A 16,592-nucleotide genomic window follows, 5' to 3' on the forward strand; every position below is an offset into this window, starting at 1 on the left:
GTTGAGCATCTTTCATGTGTCTGTTGCCCATCTGTATGTCTTTGTTGGAACAATGTCTACTCACGTCTTCTGCCCATTTTTTAATTTGATTATTCATTTTGGGGGTTGATTTTATAAGTTCTTTAAATATTTTGTATACTAGCCTCAGATATTTCATTTGTAAATATCTTCTCCCATTCCATAGGTTGCCTTTTAGTTTTGTTGATTATTTTCTTCAGTATGCAGAAGCTTTTTATTTTGATTAAGTCCCAATAGTTTTTGTTTTTGCTTCCCTTAATGTAGAAGACATATGTAAAAAGAACTTGCTATGACCAATGTCAAAGAAGTTACTGCCTGTGTTCTCTTCTAGGACTTTTATTGTTTTAGGTCTCACATTTAGATCTTTAATCCATTTTGAATTTATTTTTGTGTATGGTGTAAGAAAGTGGTCCAGTTTCATTCTTTTGCATGTAGCTGTCCAGTTTTTCCAACACCATTTGTTTAAGAGACCATGTTTTTCCCGTTGTACATTCTTGCCTCTTTTGTCAAAGATTAATTGACCATATAATTGTGGGTTTTTCTCTAATCTTTCTATCCTGTGCTATCGATCTATGTGTCTATTTTTGTGTCAACACCATACTATTATGATTACTGCAGCTTTGTAATATAACTTTAAGTCTGGGATTGTGATGCCTCCATCTTTGCTTTTCTTTTTCAAGATTGCTTTGGCTATTCAGGGTCTTTTGAGGATCCATACAAATTTTAGGATTATTTGTTTTAGTTCTGTGAAAAAATGTTGTTGGTATCACAGATTGGATTAGGTAGTATGGACATTTTCACAATATTTGTTTTCTTTTTTTTTCTTTTCTGCTTTATTCTATTTTTAAAAATATAATTATTGTCAAGTTAGCTAACATACAGTGTGTACAGTGTGCTTTTGGTGTTGGGGGTAGATTCCAGTGATTCATCACTTATATGCAACACCCAGTGCTCATCCCAAAAAGTGCCCTCCTCAATGCCCATCACCACTCTCCCCTCTTCCTGCTCCCCTCATCAACCCTCAATCTGTTCTCTGTATTTAAGAGTCTCTTGTGGCCTGCCTCTCTCTCTGTTTGAAACTATTTTTTTCCCTTTCCCCTATGGTCTTCTGTTAAGTTTCTCAAGTTCCACATATGAGTGAAAACATTTAATCTCTATCTTTCTCTAACTGACTTATTTCACTTAGCATAATACCCTCGCATTCCATCCAGATTGTTGCAAAAGGCAGGATTTTATTCTTTCTCATTTCCAAGTACCATATCATTGTATATGTACACAATATTTGTTTTCTAATCCATGAGCATCAAATACCTTTGCATGTCTTTGTGTTGTCTCTAATTTCTTTCATGAGTGTCTTATGGTTTCCAGAATTCAGGTCTTTCATCTCCTTGGTTAAGTTTATTTCTAGGTATTTTATTATTTTGGGTGCAATTATAAATAAGATTGTTTCTTAATTTCTCTTTCTGCTGCTTCATTATTGGTATATAGAAATGTAACATAGAAATGCAACAGATTTCTGTACTATGATTTTGTATCTTGCAACTTTAGTGAATTTGTTTATCAGTTTTAGCAGTTTTTTGGTGGAGTCTTTTTGATTTTCTATATATTATGTCATCTGCAAATAGTGAAAATTTTACTTCTTCCTTGCCGATTTTGATGGGTTTTATTTCTTTTTATTGTCTGATTGCTGTCTCCTCTGTCAAAATTTTAAGTGGGAAATTAGAGATGTTATTTTCTAGTCTCTCTTACAGATACATCTAATCGTCTGACCAAAATATGGAACTTGTTATGTAAGCTGAAGTGATATATGCAAATTTGGAACATATGTTTATAAAGTAATATATATTTTTTTCAAAAACTTTTAAAAAAACATTAATAACGACTTGGACTAAAATTTCAGTAAATAATTTCATTTAAATAAATGTACAAATAAAGCAAAGTTCACATTATTAGAATTTGAAATGTAGAATTTGAAGTAAAAAGCATTAAGTTGGAAGAAAATAATTATTTTATATTTATAAAGTTTGTAATCCATTACCAAAAGGTGAGAGAATAAAATGTATATGCTGAGTGATATAGCACTTAAAGAAAACTCTTAATAATTTAGGGAGAAGTTGATAGAAACAGAATAAATATAGGAGAAAATAATATAATTCAGTTTTTAGTAGCTCACATGAACACAAACATAAATACAGATAGAGAGAAATCAAATGCTATGATTAATAAACATATTGAAATATATGCTATACTTTGTATACTTTTATTTTTATCACACTGAAATCATTAAAATATTGTAAATTTAATGGCACCATAAATTCCATGAAGCAGAAATTAGGTAGGCCCTATCTCTGACAAAACAAAACAAAACAAATACAAAACAAAACAAAAACCTAGAAATATATTTTATAAAGCACAAGGAAACCATATTTTAAAAAGATAGACCAAAGTAATTCTTAAAATAAACAGAAAATTTAAAGCAAGTAATGACTATAGATACAAGAAAAATATACAAAAAGCTGTGATGTTAGGGAAATTCATATCTAAAATCCTTTGAAATTTGACATAGAAAGAGAGGCAATAAAACAAAATAAAATTTGGGGCGCCTGGGTGGCTTAGTCGGTTAAGCGTCCGACTTTCGCTTAGGTCATGATCTCGCAGTTCGTGGGTTCGAGCCCCGCGTCGGGCTCTGTGCTGACTGCCAGCTCAGAACCTGGAGCCTGTTTCAGCCTGTGACTCCCTCTCTCTCTGACCCTCCCCTGCTCACGCTGTCTCTCTCTCTCCTAAAAATAAAAGTAAAACATTAAAAAAAAAAACAGAAAACAAAATAAAATTTGCTTCAAAAGTTATGAAAATAATTAAAAGAAAATTCATGGAAATTTACAGGAAAGAATGAAGGCAAAAGAAGCCTTCCTTCAGAATCTTGATCTGACCCTACATCTTCTAAATTCTCCATTGCAACTATAACAATAATATAAAAACTAGGATTATCATCTCATTTTTAAAATGAAATATTAAAGAGAGTCATCCATGCTTAGAAAATTTTAAGAATCATATTACAATATAATAGAAATAGACTCAGGTTTACTGAAGTACTGACCAATTTTTAATCAATGGAAAATAGATTGGTCTGCATTGTGAGTGATTTTGTGTGTAATGGAAGAATCCCACTAAATATTTAGACAATAACAAAATGACAAAATGACATTGTGAAAGGTAATGACCACAAGTATATGACCTCATAAACTGTTTCCCAAAATTAATAATAGGAAGCATATTCCTACCTGTTAACTTCATAGATTACTAGGGCTAACCTGGAAATTCTGATTCAGGAGATTTGGGTAGAGCCCAGGAATATGTGTTTTTAACAGGTACTCCCAGGGAGTGTATTTTCAGGTTATTGAAAACTTCTGCCTGAGAAACCCTTGTTTCCATGGAGTTTCTTGTGTAGGAAACCACTTTCACTTTGAAAAGATTGTTAGGTACGGTGATTAGAAGGGCAGTTTCTAACTTCTGTTACTTCTTTACATTGTCATTTTGGGCAAGTTATAAATCTTTGTAAACTACAACTACCTTACATAATTCCTAAAATTGTTTTAAGAACTAAATAAGGTAATTTTATAAAGCACTTAGCACTAAGTGCCTATTCATTGTTAACTGTTCTTATTTGCTTAAGCAGTCACCATAAATAATTATATTTAATTCCCACTCTTAAAACAAATTTGTAAGAATGAAACTGTTTAATTCCCATTGGAATGGTAAATGGCACAGCAGGAATTCAAACCCAGGTCTATGTGATTGGATAGTCCACGTTGCCTAAATATGAAAATATGTTATATTTTACCATAAATGCCCATATATTAAAACACCACAAAAATAAAAGATAAATAATAATAAAGCATATATACACATATATATCTCATTAGAGCCAACACCATTTATATATTTGAAGCACTTAACAATTTAATACGTAAACACTGGATATGCCATTTTTATGTGGATGAAGACATGTCTCAAAATAAGAACAAAAATTGCAGTAGTAATCAAATGAACGTTTTACCTGTCATTAGCAAAGCTATGAAAAATTAGTATTCTCCAAAATAGGAATCAGGCATAATTGTAAATTTAGGAATCAGGCATAATTGTAAAATTGTTAAATTATGCCACTGCACTGTTAGTGCTATTTAAATTAGTGTAACTTTTCTGTAAGTTGATTTGACAAAAGATGTCAAAAGCTATTTAAAAGTGCATGACCATTGAGTCAGTTATTTCACTGCTAGGAAATGTGAGAATGTTATAAAATTTTGGATGTGACAATTCTATATACAAAAGTGAAAAATTATGAAATAGTGTAAACACTTAACAATTGAATGGATAAGATATTTGATGCCATATATATCTTGTAAAATAGCAGACAGCTCTTACATGCCATGTTTTTGGGAATTTGGGGGAATTTGGGAATCAGCAATACTGATAATGCTTATATTAGGATTGTCCTAGAGAAATGACAAACTAGACACACTGGAATATTGAGAGCAGAGAAATATTTTCATAAGAATAATGCAAAAATATAATTGTTTGTTGTTGCTAGACTCTCAAATGACAAGAAAAAGTTATGAATTGAAAAGAGAATGATGATTTTCAGATGAGAGGATCTATTGTATGGGTGAAAAGGTTGACCTTGACCAAAAGCATGGTTCATTCATAGTAATAAGAGGGAAGGCAAAGAATGTGGACACCAATGTTCACAGGTAAGTTAAGGTAGTACTAGGTCTTTTGTGGAATATCTTTTCTGATTGCTTCTGTTTTCTCAGTGAAATAAAAAGTATTGTCATCAACAGAAGTATCAGAAAGATCATGGGGGTTGTTTACAGAGAGAAAAGATGTGAAGTGACTGAGAAAGACTGAAGAAGAATGGGAAATGACTAGAGAAGTCTACCATAAATGTTGGGCAGCATTTCAGACACTTTAGTTTTTATCATGACTTCAAAGTTCGACTACTATATATGGTTATTTGTTTTGCTCCAACCACAGGTTAATGGCTCTGCTGTTAATGGCAGAGAATTGGATTTAACCAACACTGAAGTTTTGTCACAAGATTATAAATTGGAGGAAGGGAATTGAGACTATCTGCCATGGAGAGATTAGAATAATTAGTCAAAGGATGTAAGCGGGTAAGGAAGGAAACTAGAAATACAGAAGTGTGAGATAAATGAGTCTCAGAAAGTACCTTTACATCTCTGAGATTTGTATATGCTTGATCTATAGATAACACATATTTGGAGTGAAAACATAGCAGCATACTGAAATGGAAAACAAAGTAATTCTTTTGACTGTTTTCTTAAATAATGTGAGAGTTCATAATGGTTTATTTTTTAATACTTAACAACATCAATATATGTATACTATTTATTTATCAAGCTTAACGTGATTAAAAATTTTTAAAAACACACTTAAATTCTAACATGGTAAATGAGATTGTTATGAAACTTAAAATTACCCAAAATTGTACCTTCTCTACAAGGTGTTCTTGAGCCTGGTAAAACAGCACACCTATCTAGGCATGTTCCATATTATACCATTTACTTCTAAACAGAACATGTAAGTATCTGATATTATCTCATTTACTAGTTTGTTAAACATATTGCTACCTCCCCTAACTACAGTGGGAGTTTCTTAAGATAAGGGAATCTGTCTCATTAGCTGCTTTATTTCCATTGCTTGTACCTGACTTGTAGCACCTTTTTGATTAGATTAATATTGCTAAAATGTATATGCTTTAGAAAAAATACATAAAAAGAGAGTGAGAAAGATATTAATAGTTTTTATAACTGGCTATAGACTTCTAGATTATTTTCATTTCCTTTATATTCTTGTATCAAACTCCATTCTTGAGATGAGTTGGCATTTCTTTTCCAAGGGGGTTATTTTTATTTATAGTTACACTAAAGAACTGAGAAAATTCATGAGAAAAGAAATGTGTAAAAAAAATTAAATTTTGGCATACATAGACATGTTTCATGGTTTGGGGCACTCAAGCATGCTTAGAGTTTCCTAACCAAAGATTTGACCTTCCAAAAGGTTAGGCATACCAAATATTAATTGCATGAATTACATGTCTTGTTCTTAAAATATGGTTCCGATTCAGGTTGGAATTGGCTCCAATTTGTAAACTGTAGAACCAGAGAGCAAAAATACTTATGTCCATAAGACAGGGTCTCAGTTACTTCCATAAGTGTTTTGGATTCAAAATATTCCACTGTAAATACATATCCCAGGCTGAGGTGATCCAGAAGGAATTCCCTCTTTTAACTTTAGAGAAATTAAAAAGTAGAAGGTTGTATGTTCAAGGGTCTCTGGTCCAGAAGAGCTGGATTAGTAAAGTCAATAGCATGTCTATTTGAAACAGAGGTCTGATTCTAGGAAAGCCACATTATTTCCAGCTCAGATCTGGTGTGGCCGGGACATTGTTGCAGTTAGTGAAACAGACACCATAGAGCTGTAAGGTCAGAGGTGCCAACAGCTTGGATAGCCATGACTGTGGGAATGTCTGGCTCACCTAGCTATGAAGTGAGAGAATCTTGACTCAGTGGAGTTCACATGGGAGAATGGAAAGTGTCAGTGTCGGCAGAGACTATGACAGTGAGCATTGCTATTGGCAGAGCAGGTAGGACTCTCAGGAGTCTCTGGCATAAGTCGGTCAGCAGCATAGTTGGAACTAACCTAGGAAGTCTCTCTACTTCCCAGGACCTCTGTTTTCTCATCTGTGAAGTGAAAATAATATGTACTTCATTAGTTTATTAAAACTAAAAATGATAAGATATGTAAAACAACCACAAAAGTGTGGAACAATAGAAGACAGTAAAATAATTATAGTAGTGATTTTATTATAATTACTATTAAAGACATAATATAATATATATAGGAAGTGGATATAGTGAATGGATGTTGATATGGTAGAGATATATGTGTATCCATTATCTACAAAAATAAAGCTGCATAAGCAAGTAATGACAAAAACCAGGGTCTTAAAAAAATAAATACTTATTTATTTATTTATTTATTTATTTATTTATTTACAAATAGCTTATTGTCAAATTAGTTTCCACATAACACCCAGTNACCCTCAAGGTCCATCCATGTTGCTACACATGGCCAGATTTCATTGTTTCTCATTGCCATGTAGTATTCCATGGTATAGATAAACCACATCTTCTTGATCCATTTGTCCGTTGATGGACACTTAGGCTCTTTCCATGTTTTAGCTATTGTTGAGAGTGCTCCTATGAACATTGGGGTATATGTGCTCCTATGCATCAGCATTAAAACAATAAATACTTACTACATTGTTGAGTTAGAGGATCCGCTGGTGATTCTTTAGTTTTTGGATGGGTTGATTTATGACTCAGTGATCAGCTGGTGAATCATCTTAGTTGTCTTTATTGAACTCTCACATATGGGGCTTGGGGTATGATGCCTGGGATGATGGAGATCTGATTCACATAGTGTCTCGTCCTCCAGTGGACTACTACTACTACTTGAGTCATGGCAGAGAGAGGGGATCAAGAGAGAGGAAAGAGGTCCATAGGATCTCTTGCGATACAGGATCTCTTGAGATACTCAGAACTGGCACATTGTCACATCCACTGTATTCTTTTGGCCAAAACAAGTCATAAGTCCATATCAAAGAAACAATAAACAAAGAATGAAGGGGCCTGAAATGTCACAGAGTAAATAGAATGGATATAGGGAGGCCATCAATTGCAGCCATCAGTATAATCAATTTACCACATTAAGTTACCATCTCCGAGTGATATTCTCTGTAATGTCATTATTTTTAAATTGTATTTATTTTTTTCTGTATCTTATAAATTTAATGCTGTAAAGTTGTACCTCTTTTAAGATCTGAAAATGAATAAAATGTTTAAAATAGGAATTAATGTATAAGTATTCCATTATAATTCAAGTTTTGTGGGTTTTTTTTTTTAAGTTAAAATGTTAAGTACTTAAGTGACCTGTGGACATCAAGAATTAAAAAAAAACCATAAGGCTGCCTGGGTGGCTCAGTAGGTTAGGCATTGACTTCAGCTCAGGTCATGATCTCATAGTCCTTCGAATAGAGATCTGCATAGGGGGCTCTGTACTGACAACTCAGAGCTTGTAGCTTGCTTGAGATTCTGTGCCTCCCTCCCTGTCTGCCCTTCCCCTGCTAGCACTCTGTCTGTCTCTTTCTCAAAAATACATTGAAAAAAAATTTTAATAAAAAATAAAACATGAGAAAAGAAGGGAAAGAATTGAATGTAACTATCTGTCATTTAATTAATAAATCATATTCTTCCCCTGGCAGTAAAAATATACTTTAACACCTAGAATTCACTACCATCTGCTGTAATGTTAAATGAATTCCAGCAAAGTACCGTCATGCATTTGAGATATGTTTTTGCTATATTTTTGCGTAGCACCATTTTGAAGGTATTAATTGAGCTGAGAAAATAGCAGTTTCCTGAAATAGAAATCAAAAGTAATTTTAGAAATCTAACACCACCCCTCTGCGTAACACTAAATCAGGTATCCCTATAGTGAAAAGAGAGCAGTTTCTTGATTTGCAAACATAACCTATTTGTAAGTAAAGGGAAAGAATGCACTCTGCCCCTGGATTTGTCTTTTACAAAATGACCTCAGAGAAGAACTTCTCATATCTGAGGTTTATTTGTCATAGCTATAGAATGAGATTGCATTAATATTCTAAGTCACCCCTATCCTCGCCATTCTTTTTTCCAGAGTTTCCCCTTAGATATTTCAGGTAAAATTTGGCCCTGGAGAGGAGTATTTGCAGGAACTCACTAGCTAAGAAAGCCTGTATAAATTTGGACAAATTACTCAATCTGCCTGTCCCTTAATTTCCTCATCTTAAGACAAGATAGTACCAGTTTCACAAAGTACATGGGAGGTTTAAAAGAATTATAGAATGGTAAGTACTCAGAGGAATATTGGAGAATAATGAAAGTTTCAGAATAACGGTATCAGAAATGATCAGTATGTTGCTTTGGTGGTAATTCTCTGTCACTCTGATCCATTTTCATTTCCTCTGCCCTACTCTGTGCCTAGAAAGGATGATTTCAGACAAGTTCGTCAGTTGGGTTCCTTATCAGTTGCTTACTAGTTGGTTCATCCACTGGGAGATACTACCAAAAGATCAGGAAGTAAGAGGAGAAAGAGAAGAGGAACTTCTCTAGGTCGGCTCCCTGATACCATATGTCTGCCAATTGACTATAATTTCTATCAGATGGCCCCTTCATTAAAGTTTCAGTTCTCACTTGGTTGGAATAACACTTTATCATTTTCTCAATTCATCAGCCTTCAAAGTAGTAAAGTTTCACACTCATGATAGTCTTGGACAATGCAATCTTGTTTCTTCCCCAAAACCTATCCAAATGCTTAACTGAAGTATCTTCATTTGAACCATGTGTATTATTTATTTCCTCACTGGATCATGACTATTTAGTAATTACTGTATACTGAATTTGTCAGCCAGAAGTTTTTATTAAACTGTTTACTCAGAGAATATACTAAAATAATTTTTGCTCTGTCCTTTTCATCACAGAAACAAAAGTTCAGGTTTGATGAGTATAATTTAGAGATGAAAATATTAGTGAAAGTTAAGAAAAGATTATCAAAAATGAGTAGAGTGAAGACACTAAAAATATCTCCATGTTGTACCTTAAGGACCAATTTGATGATGATATGGGAACATGTACATTTGTACAATTTGAAAGCAAAATGATTATGATGGAGATGATGGAAATAGCTACCTCTGTGCCGATAAGTGTCTATGAGCATCAGGTATACATTAAATACATTATTTGATGTAATGTTTATTACAACCAGCCTCTTAAATAGGTACTCTTTCTAACACACCATGCTACTTCTTATTGTTCATCTTGGATACCTTAAGTAGTAGGAATCTGCTGAATATATATCCTTGAAATAATTAAGAAAGGTAAATTGACTTTTACCAGTATCATAAACTGCATAAAAAAAGAACATCTGGGTTCTTAAAGCCACAAGCATTTCTCAAAGCAAAATCAAACAGTACCTCCTTTGTTTTCTCATTATAATTTATTTATTTCTCTTTTATTTCTTGCCACTTTCTTATAATTATTTGAATAATTAGTTTTTTCTCCAACTAAAGTTGATTCCTGGACATCATGAACTACATTTTATCCACCTTTTCATTACTAAAAAATTGCCTGACACAGTAGATTTTTAAGTTAGTGAATGAAAAAGTTAATAAATAAAGCATGGCAGGTACAATTCTGCTTGTTAAAATGATCCATTAATCAAAATTAGTGACGCATTCTTTTACATTAGCTACACATTACCTTAAATATACTACCTGACATACTGAGATTTACCAAATTCATTTAACTCTGAAATATTCTGGATATGTTGATGGGACACCAAAGGCATGTGTTTATATTGAAGTAGACATAATAATAAAAATTAAAAAACAATAATGATATAATGATAATAATAATAATGCCACAAATTAATCTCTTCTGTCAGGCACAAATTCATTGTGAATGAGTATGAGGGTATACAAGCTTAATTTGTTTTAAACTACAAATGATATAAAATATATAGAATATCACAATTATGTGCATAATGTGTTCCTTGGTCCCAGTTGGCAAAAAATGCCTATTCATGAAGACACAAATGGAATGGTATGCATTCACACATTAGATAATCTCTCCTACAACTTTCTGGGCTTCTCAGATCTGATACACTGTTTCTTAAAGCATAATATTACATAATGATGAGAAAAATGTTGAAATGCATTTATCGTTATCTTACATTGCATATAACATTTTTATTTTATTTATTTTGAGGGAGAGAGAGAGAGAGCGAGAGTGGGGAAGGAGCAGATAGAGAGGGAGAGAGAGGATCCCAAACAGGCTCTGAGGCGTCAGCACAGAGCCTGATGTGGGGCTCAATCCCATGAACGGTGAGATTATGACCTGAGCCAAAATCAAGAGTCTAATGTTCACCTGACTGAGTCACCCAGGTGCCCTGAATATAAATATTAATTTATATAAACTAGAAGAAATTATTTCGTGTGTGTGTATACATATGTGTATGTGAGTGTGGATTTACCACTGACATTTGGAAAATAATAGACTTTGGAAAACACTGTCTTTCTAAAACAACCACCATAAATATGTGAACAATGTCACGTTTTAATCAGGACACTTGGTTCCAAAAAAGTCCACTATTCAAAATTATTTACCAGAAAGAAATAATTTTAGCTTGATTTGAATAGTTCATATAGAATACATTTATTTTTTAGAAATTTTCTTCTTTTTTAATTTTTTTTGAGTATAGTTGACACAATACTACATTAGTTTCAGGTGTCCAATGTAGTTATTCAACTTCTCTATATTTTATGCTATGCTTACCACAAGTGTAGAATCTATTTAAATGTCAAGTATTTACATATCCTCCTCCCAGAAAAAGAATATAATATAGAATTTTTCACTAATATCCTTTAACTTCACATAACAATAATCTTTCACCAAATCCTGTTGATTCTAGTTCTGAAATTGCTTCTGCATCCTTTCCCCTTACCATTTTCCAATTCCTGTAGCCATTTTAATTTCCTTAGATTTCCCTTAGTCCTGACCTTCATTTCCTTCTAATGCAATTACTGCAGTGTCCTTTATTTGATACCTTACCTCTAAGCTCCACCTTTCCCATTCGGCATCCACACTCAAGTCTGAGTTGCCTTTATAAAATATAGATTTAGTTGCTTTAAAATTTAGCCAAAAGGTTTTCACTTTTTCACCCTTGCTTGGAGAAAATCAAGTTCAATTCTGTGAACCATTAATGTAAGGCTGTTAACACTGTGTTCACTGTGAACCTTTCCATCTGAATCTTTGTTGATTCCCTTTCTCCTGTTTCTACCATATACTCACAGACAACCCCAGGATCCATCATCTTGCTATATGACTTTTAAATCCATGCCTCTGAGCCCATTCTTTTATCTGCCTTACCAGTTAATATCACTTCATGGGATACTTATTAATATTCCTCAACATTATGCAAATTTTCATAGATACATTTTAAATAGAAATAATTCCTGCACTCTTATTATATAATCCTTATGTTTTCCTTTTCCTGGATTAGGGACACCTAGAACAGAGACTGTTTTACTTACACATAACCCATCACATAATAGAAGTAGAGAACCTTGCATGACTTGCTAGTGAAACTATTCATCAAAGCCAACACAATCATAAAAATTCCATTAAATTGTCCTAGTCTTAAACCGCATTTTAGAATTTACTACCATTAATCAGCATTTTTCTCTTTGAATGTATTTTTTCCTTTTGGAATAGTGACAATACACTATTTTAAATAATCATATCCTTTGAACTACTTTTTATGATCATTTTCTTGATGCATTTCATGTCCTACTGATTAAATGAAGCCATAATCTGATTTTACCCTCTTTTTTTCCTCTTCTCACTTTGCATACTCTCCTTGGGCAAACTTACCCAAGCTCATTGTTTCATTAAGCATCTCTCTTCAGATGGACTCCAAATCCATAAATCCATCTCCATTCTTCATAATGTATGTGACTTGATTTCACATTACTTCCTGGATATTCAGATATCATTAAGGTGGTCAAACAACATTGAAGAAAGGAAAATATGTCCCACTGTGAACTTTCTGTCACTAGAATCAACATCATTCTCCTTTGAAAGCAGGAAAAAAAAAAAAAAAAAACCTTTGGAATCAACATTGATCAGTTCTTCTCTCTCATGTCTCACTTCCATTTTATTCTTTTTTTTCTTTCATAGTTTATTGTCAAGTTGGATTCTATATAACACCCAGTGCGNCACTATGAACATTGGGGTACATGTGCCCCTATGCATTAGCAATCCTGTATCCCTTGGGTAAATTCCTAGCAGTGCTATTGCTGGGTCATAGGGGAGTTCTATTGTTAATTTTTTGAGGAACCTCCACACTGTTTTCCAGAGGGGCTGCACCAGTTTACATTCCCACCAACAGTGTAGTAGGGTGCCCATTTCTCCACATCCTCACCAGCATCTAGAGTCTCCTGAGTTGTTCATTTTAGCCACTCTGACCGGCGTGAGGTAACATCTAAGTGTGGTTTTGATCAGCATTTCCCTGATGATGAGGGATGCTGAGCATTGTTTCATGTGTCTGTTGGCCATCAGCGTGTCCTCTTTGGAGAAGTGTCTGTTCTTGTCTTCTGGCCATTTCTTCACTGGATTATTTGTTTTTCAGTGTGGAGCTTGGTGACTTCCTTATAGATTTTGGATACTAGCCCTTTATCTGATATGTCATTTGCAACTATCTTTTCCCATTCTGTCGGTTACCTATTCGTTTTATTGATGGTTTCCCTTGCTATGCAGAAGCTTTTTATCTGATGAGGTCCCAATAGTTCATTTTTGTTCTTGATTCCCTTGCCATTGGGGATGTGTCAAGTAAGAAATTGCTGCAGTTGAGGTCAAGGAGGTTGTTTCCTGATTTCTCCTCTAGGGTTTTGATGGTTTCCTGTCTCACATTCAGGTCCTTTTTCCATTTTGAGCTTATTTTTGTGTATGGTGTGAGAAAATGATCTAGTTTCCTACATAATATAAAATAACTATATATATATAAGATTTACAAAGTAATAAAATAGAATACAAAAGAAGACCAAAAGAAGGTTCAATAGGTATATACAAATAGAAGAAAAATTAAATTAAGTGAAATATAATCAAAATTTTAAAAAATGTAAAATAACTACATAACTACAGGTAAGATAGGGATAACAAATAAAGAGTATCCGAATTACTTCATCCCCATTAACTTGGAAACTTAGCTGAAATTGAGCAGATTCTTTTTTTTAATTTTTTAATGTTTTTTATTTATTTCTGAGAGAGAGTGAGTGTGTGTGTGTGTGTGTGAGCAGAGGAAGGTCAGAGAGAGAGGGAGACACAGAATCTGAAACAGGCTCCAGCCTCTGAGCTAGATGTCAGCACAGAGCCCAACGCGGGGCCTGAACCCACGAACCAGGAGATCATGACCTGAGCCAAAGTTGGACGCTTAACTGACTGAGCCACCTAGGTGCCCCAAATTGACCAGATTCTTAAAAAACAAACAAACTGGGAGTGGTATAGTTATTTTGCTACATCCATTTTATCTTTTCCCCTTTTTCTGAACCATGTATGTTTTATCTGGATAACTGGGTGTCAAGATAAGGTTGCATTCCCCAGCACTACTTGCTGTTGGGTCTGACCTATGAATAAATTCTAGCTAACACAATGTGAGTGAAAGTGATTAGTGAAGCTTCTGGATTGTACTGTTAAAGCAGAGGAACTTGATTTCCCCATCCCCTTTTATTATTTCTGCTACATTAAATGAATGTATAAAAGCCAGAGCTGGAGCACCTCCCTTGAATAGAAGTGAAAGCTGCTTGTTGAGGGTGATAATATAGCAAGATAGAAGGAGACTGGGCACTCTGTACCATTAGGTCACACTACTTGTTATGGATTTTCTACTGAGGGCCTCATGCTGATGACAGAAACAACACTAAAAAAACACTTTTACTTTACTTAAACCACTATTATGTGTCTTTACCTATCTTCTGCCTAATAAAATTGGCAAAAAAATGTCTCAAATAAGAAATAGAAAGTTTAAATAGCTCTAGTTCCAGTTGTCTATTGCTGCCTAACAAGCCACCATAAAACTTAATGAGATTGACAAAACTACACATTGTAATATGCTCATAGATTATGTGGTTGATACTTCCTACAATTAGACTTCTAGGGCCTCAAAGTGAAGAATTGGATCCCAAAGATTACAGGTGGGGAAGTTTTGAAGTATATCCATATTCAAGCAAAGGTCAAAGAAGCTTAACCAAAGAACTCTGGACTGACAGTGACAACTGTATTGAACAAAAGTTCTTTTTAAAAGGGCTATTTTGAAGATTATGATTCTGACTTTGGAGGAACTATGGTGGAAAGAATCACATGTAAAATTCCTTAAATAAAATTTGTTGACTTTCGGGGCACCTGGGTGGCTCAGTCTGATAAGCATCCGACTTTGGCTCAGGTCATGATCTCACGGTTCGGTTCGTGGGGTCGAGCCCTGCGTCGGGCTCTGTGCTGACTGCCAGCTCAGAGTCTGGAGCCTGTTTCAGATTCTGTGTCTCCCTCTCTCTCTGACCCTCCCCTGCTTGCTCATGCGCTCTCTCTCTGTCTCTCAGAAATAAATAAAATATAAATTTTAAAAAAATTTGTTGACTTTCAATATTTTTGCCTATGTTATACATAATTTTAAAAAATCCTTTACACTTAAAAGAAAAAGATTATGTGACTGAGCAGTTTACATCGGGGCAAGATCTTGTCTGCTCTATGCTTTATGGAGCCTTAATTAAAATGACTCCAACAGTTGGAGATGCCTTGAAAAACTGGAGGTTGTACCAGGTGGGGCGAGAGGATCCAGTACCCACCTGGCTTCTTCACTCACATGTCTCACTGCTGTCAGGGAGGCTTGTAGCACATGTTCCACTAGATATTGACTGGAGCACCTACATATGGTCTTTATGGAATGGCAGCTTTATTATAGTAGGTGAATTTCTTACATGGGGAGGAAACCAAGAATAGATGTTCTAGTAAACTAGATGGAAACTGTATCTAGCTGCAAAAGTCACCTCCACCATATTCTGTCTGTATGTACCCAATTTCAGGAGAAAGAACAGAGAAACTAAATCTTAATGGGAGGTGTGTCAAGTAATTTCTAGCCATTTATTTTTCATATCATTAAAGACATTGAATCTGTGGTCAGAACTCTAGCTAAAAAGATCAGAACCATAGAGTTTTAGAAGAGAGCTCTACCAAATTTTCAAGGAGCAGATGATTCCAACATGAATAAAATCATCTAGAATGGAAAAAGAAAAGAAAATCTATAATTCATTCTGTGAGTTTAGCATAACCCTGCTACTCAAACTTGAAAAATACAGATATAACAGAAAATGATAGACAACTTTCATTTATAAACATAAGTGCAAAAATTTCCAAAGAAAATGAGGATCCAAATACAGCAACCTATTAAAAAGCAGTGTATTTTGGCTACGTTGTTGTATTCCAGAAATTCAAGGCACTTTAACATTAACAAATTATTAATCTAATTTACTTCATTAGTCTATTATGGGAGAAAAATCATATGTTCACCTAAAGAAAAGGAGAAAAATACAGTCTGATAAGATCAATGCCCTTTTAGTATGAAATATTTTCTGCAAGTTAGGAACCTTTGCATCCTGATAATGGTGTTCCACCAAGTCTCCAGTAAACATCTTTCCTAATGATGAAGCAGTAAAACATTTGCTTCAAAAACTTAAAAATAAAATTCAATCAATTCTCTGGAATTTTATTTTATATTATATTTATATACAAAAATTATATTTCTATATACATAAATTTAAAAATATATGATTTATAGTAGAAACAACAAATTTTAAGCATTTAGAAATAAATCTGACAAACTACATCCAAGACTATTGTGGCAAT

This window comes from Crocuta crocuta, unplaced genomic scaffold, assembly GCF_008692635.1.
Source record: "Crocuta crocuta isolate KB4526 unplaced genomic scaffold, BGI_CrCroc_1.0 scaffold211, whole genome shotgun sequence".
NCBI lineage: Eukaryota > Metazoa > Chordata > Mammalia > Carnivora > Hyaenidae > Crocuta > Crocuta crocuta.